This window comes from Scyliorhinus canicula, chromosome 3, assembly GCF_902713615.1.
Source record: "Scyliorhinus canicula chromosome 3, sScyCan1.1, whole genome shotgun sequence".
NCBI classification, from domain to species: domain Eukaryota; kingdom Metazoa; phylum Chordata; class Chondrichthyes; order Carcharhiniformes; family Scyliorhinidae; genus Scyliorhinus; species Scyliorhinus canicula.
The window spans coordinates 166765235-166771122 of NC_052148.1; positions in this window are offsets into that span (position 1 = coordinate 166765235).

Here is a 5888-nt window from a genome sequence, read left to right on the forward strand (position 1 = left end):
TGCTGCTGCTACTCGCCGGCACGTGATCGCTAGCCGCCCAATCGCACGAGGCCGGCTCTTTGTGTTGCTGTCCTGGGCGCGACAGCGCTGCACGGCCCCGCCGCTCACTCGCGCGCTCACTCTTTCCCTCTGGCAGTCCGAGCGGGGAAGCTAGCTCCAAGAGGAGGGCACGGCAGCAAGTGCGCAGACTCCGAGCCAGGGCCAAGGTTCCAAACAATGAAAGATTCCAGCAATGGAACCCAGGGGAAGCAGGTCGCCTGCAGTGTCCCAACATCTCACTGCCTAGACGAAAAGGCCAGGGTTGGAATGCTCCCCTCCTTGTGATCTTAACTAATAATAACCTTTATTGTCACAAGTAGGTTTACAGTAACACTGCAATGAAGTTACTGTGAAAAGCCCCCAGTTGCCACATTCCGGCGCCTGTTCGGGTACACAAGAGGGAGAATTCAGAATGTCCAAATTACCTAATAGCACATCTTTCAGGACTTGTGGGCGGAAACCGGAGGAAACCCATGCAGACACAGGGAGAACGTGCAGACTCCGCACAGTGACCCAGCCCAGAATCAAACCTGGGACCCTAGCGGTGTGAAACCACCGTGCTAACCACTGTGCTACCGTGCTGCCCATAACTAGATCACTATCCATGCATGCCTGTTCAGTTACTTTGAAGGGTGATACAAATTATTAAATTGCCTTGTACATACTCGTGCGACTCGGCCAATGTTGTCTACCTCATACGCTGCAGGAAAGGATGTCCCGAAGCATGGTACGTTAGCGAGACCATGCAGACGCTACGACAGTGGATGAACAGACATCGCGCGACACTCGCCAGGCAGGAATGTTCCCTTCCAGTCGGGGAACACTTCAGCAGTCAAGGGCATTCAGCCTCTGATCTCCGGGTAAGCGTTCTCCAAGGCAGCCTTCAGGACGCGCGACAACGCAGAATCGCCGAGCAGAAATTTATACCCAAGTTCCACACACATGAGTATGGCCTCAATCGGGACCTTGGATTTATGTCGCATTACATTCACCCCCCACCATCTGGCCTAAGCTTGCAAAATCCTACCAACTGTCCTGGTTTGAGACAATTCACACCTCTAACCTGGGGTTACCCCTATCTCTGGATCTGTAAATACTTAATTACCTGCAAATGCTCGCATTCAAAGTATCATCTTGCATTTTTGACTTTATATATATATATATATATATATATATGTTTCTGGAACCTACCTCTTCGTTCACCTGACTAAGAAGCAGTGCTTCGAAAGCTAGTGATTTGAAACAAACCTGTTGAGCTTTAACCTGGTGTTGTAAGACTTCTTTTTTTAAAAATAATTTTTATTCAAGTTTTTTAATAACAATAACAAATTTTCTCCCCGCAATTTAAGACAAACAAGGCGTGTTTCCACACCAAAACAGAACAAGAAAAGAACTCCTTCCCCCCCCCCCAAAATAAATAATAACAAATAGCAATACAAGAAAGAAGAAAATAACATAAACACACCGCCGCAAACCCCCCCCCCCCCACCCGGGTTGCTGCAGAGACCGACCACTCTACCCCTTCGCCAGGAAATCGAGAAAGGGCTGCCACCGCCGAAAGAACCCCTGGTCCGACCCCCTCAGGGCAAATTTCATCCACTCCAACTTGATGAACCCAGCCATGTCGTTGACCCAGGTCTCCGAACTCGGGGGCCGCGTATCCCTCCACTGTAACAGAATCCTGCGCTGGGCTACTAGAGACGCAAAGGCCAGAATGCCGGCCTCTCTCGCCTCCTGCACTCCCGGCTCCGAAGCTACCCCAAAGATCGCGAGGCCCCAGCCCGGCCTGACCCTACACCCAACCACTTCTGACAAAATCCCTGCCACCCCCGACCCCGAAAGCACCCTGTCCTGCACCCCCCTTGGCGGCAGCCGCGGAAACTCCTCCACCTGCCTCTTAACAAAGTCCCTGACCTGCATATACCTAAAAGCGTTCCCAGGGGGGAGGTTCCACTTCCCCACCAGGTCCTCCAGAGTTGCGAACTTCCCATCCAAGAAGAGGTCCCCAAATTGCCTGATGCCTGCCCTGTGCCAACTCCCAAATCCCCCACCCGTTCTCCCTGGCGCAAAATGGTGATTGCCCCGTATCGGGGCCCAAACAGAGGCCTTCACTTCCCCCCTATGCCGCCTCCACTGTCCCCAGATTTTGAGGGACGCGACGCAACCACCACCGGACTCGTGGAGTACTTAGCCGGTGGAAGTGGGGCCGTCACCAAGGCCTCCAGACTCGTACCCGTACAGGATGCCACCTTCAGCCTCTTCCATGCGTCACCCTCCCCTTCCGTCACCCGCCTGCGAATCATCGCCACGTTCGCCGCCCAATAATATCCACACAGGTTGGGCAGTGCCAGGCCCCCTACCTCCTTTCTTCGCTCCAAAAATACCCTCCTTACTCTCGAGGCCTTCCGCGCCCACACAAACCCCAGAATCGACTTATTCACCCTTCTAAAAAAAGCCTTCGGGATCAACATGGGGAGGCACTGGAAAAGAAACAAAACCTCAGGAGCACCGTCATTTTAACCAATTGGACCTTGCCCACCAACGAGAGCGGAAGCGCATCCCACCTCCTGAACTCCTCCATCTGCCCCACCAGCCGCGAAAAGTTAAGCCTATGCATAGCCCCCCAGGTCCTAGCCACGTGGACCCCAAGATATCTAAAGCTCCCCGCAGCCCTCCTCAACAGGAGTTCCCCTATCTCCCTCTCCTGACCCCCCGGGTGCAGGACAAACAGCTCACTTTTCCCCACATTTAGCTTATATCCCGAAAAGTCCCCAAACTCCTCAAGTATCCTCAGCACCTCTGGCATCCCCTCAGCCGGGTCCGCGACATACAGCAGCAGATCATCTGCATACAGCGACAACCGGTGCCCCCCCCCCCCCCCCCCCCCCCCCCCCCCCCCCCCCCCCCCCGCACAATCCCCCTCCAACCCTTCGAGTCCCTCAGTGCCATGGCCAGGGGCTCAATTGCCAACGAGAAGAGCAGGGGAGACAAGGAGCATCCCTGCCTCGTCCCTCTGGAAAGCCGAAAGTCTTCTGACCTCCTCCCATTCGTCACCACACTCGCCACCGGGAGCTGTACAGCAACCTCACCCAGCTAATGAACCCCTCACCAAACCCAAACCTCCGCAACACCTCCCACAGGTAACTCCACTCCACCCTATCAAAAGCTTTCTCCGCATCCATGGACACCACTATTCCTGACTCCCCAACCACCGGCGCCATCATCATAACATTCAGGAGCCTCCGCACATTGGCATTCAGTTGTCTCCCCTTTACAAACCCCGTTTGGTCCTCATGAATCACCGTCGGGACCACATCCTCCACCCTCCTGGACAGCACCGTTGTCAACAACTTAGCATCTACGTTAAGGAGCGAGATCGGCCTATAAGACCCACACTGAAGGGGGTCCTTTCCCGCTTCAGGAGCAAAGAGATAATTGCCCTGGACATCGTCGGGGGCAAACCCCCTCCCCCCCCTCCCTGGCCTCATTCAGGGTCCTCACCAGCAGCGGGCCCAGCAAATCCGGAAATTTCTTATAAAATTCCACTGGGAACCCGTCAGGCCCCGGCGCTTTCCCTGTCTGCATGCTTCCCAGCACCTCCACCAACTCCTCCAGCTCAATTGAGGCCCCCAAACCCTCCACCCGCTCGTCCCCTACTCTTGGGAGCTCCAGCTTATCCAAAAAGCGGTCCATCCCGCCTGCTTCCCTGGGGGGTACCGCCCGATATAGCCCCTCATAGAAGGATCTGAATACCCCATTGATGTCCTTCCCACCCCGCACTAAGTTCCCACCCGCATCCGTGGCTCCCCCAATTTCTCTAGCTGCCTCCCGCTTCCAGAGCTGGTGAGCCAACATCCGGCTTGCCTTCTCCCCGTACTCATACACCGCCCCCTGTGCCCTCCTCCACTGCACCTCCGCCTTATGGGTGGTTAAAATGTCAAACTCCGCTTGGAGACGGCGCCGCTCCCTCAGAAGCCCTTCCTCCGGGGTGTCTGCATAACTCCTATCCACCCTGACCATCTCCTCCACCAGCCTCTCCCTCTTGACCCTCTCCCCCGTCTCCCTGTGCAGCCGAATAGAGATCAGCTCCCCTCTAACTACTGCCTTTAGCGCTTCCCAAACCATCCCAACCTGCACCTCCCCGTTGTCATTGGTTTCCAGATACCCCTCGATACCCCTACGGATCCGACCGCACACTTCCTGCTCTGCCAAAAGCCCCACATCCAACCTCCACAGCGGGCGTTGATCCTTCCCCTCCCCCAGCTCCACGTCCACCAAATGTGGAGCATGATCAGAAATGGCTATCGCCGAATATTCCGCCCCCACCACTCTCGGGATCAGCGCCCTGCTAAGCACGAAAAAGTAAATCCGGGAGTACGCCTTATGAACATGGGAGAAAAAAGAGAACTCCCTACCCCCCGGCTTCAAAAACCTCCAAGGGTCCACCCCTCCCATCTGATCCATGAACCTCCTCAGCACCGAGGCCGCTGCCGGCCTTCTGCCCGTCCTAGACTTCGAGCGGTCCAGAGCCAGATCCAGCACCGTGTTAAAGTCCCCACCCAGAATCAATCTCCCTGTCTCCAGGTCCGGGATCAGGCCCAGCATACTCCGCATGAAACCCGCATCTTCCCAGTTGGGGGCATAAACATTAACCAACACCACCTGCTCCCCCTGAAGTCTCCCACTCACTATCACATATCGACCTGCCCCATCCGCCACCACTTTGGACATGACGAACGACATGCTCTTACCCACCAAGATTGCCACCCCACTGTTCTTTGCATCAAGCCCCGAGTGAAACACCTGTCCCACCCAACTCTTTCTTAGCCTCACCTGATCCGTAACCCTGAGGTGCGTCTCCTGGAGCATAGCCACATCCGCTCCCAGCCCCCTCAAGTGAGCCAAGACCCGGGATCGCTTCACCGGACCATTCAGCCCCCTCACGTTCCATGTGACCAACCGAACCCGAGGGGCCGTCCCCTTCCCTCTACGCCGATCAGCCATAGCCCTTCCTCAACCCACCACGTGCCCGGGGAACCCCCCCAAGCCCGCTCCCCACGGTGGCAATTCCCCCGCCCAACCCCCCCATCACCATCCATTCCCTCACAGTCCCTGCAGCAACAACCCAACACCCCCCCCCCACTCTCCTCCTCCCCCTCAGACCCACCCCCGCCACCCCGTCCAAGCTAGGGCCCCCCTAGCTGCGTTACCCCCAACATTATACTTCCGTGAGCCAGCTGACTTCTGCTGACCCCGGCTACTCCCGCCATAACCACGACCCCCCCACCCGGATGAAACCCAGCCGCCAATCCCTCCCTCCCAGTGCCGGCCCCGCCCCCAATTCCACCGGCGTGGGAAGAAAGCCCGTGCTTCCAACCCGAGCCCCGCCCCCCCGACCCAACACGCGGGAAAAGACAGACACATGACCCATCGGGACCCCAAACTAGCCCCCAACCAAGAAACAAGAAAAAAAACCCCCACAATGAATAACCAACAGCCCCAAAGAAACCCCGAAAGAACCCAAATAACCATAACTCAAATAGCAAAAACAAACAGGAAACAACCATCAGCAAATACAGCCACTATGGGCGAAAGGATACCCAAGAGGACAAAGCCTCCAAGCAAAGTACATTGCCCCCCAGTCCTCAGTCCGAATCCAAGTTCTCAGCCTGGACAAAAGCCCAGGCCTCCTCTGGAGAGTCAAAGTAGAGCTGGCGGTCCTTGTACGTGACCCAGAGGCGAGCCGGCTGTAGAAGGCCAAACTTCACCCCCTTCCTGTGGAGCACTCCCTTCACTCGATTGAAGCCAGCCCTTCTCCTTGCCACCTCCGCGCTCCAGTCCTGAAAAAT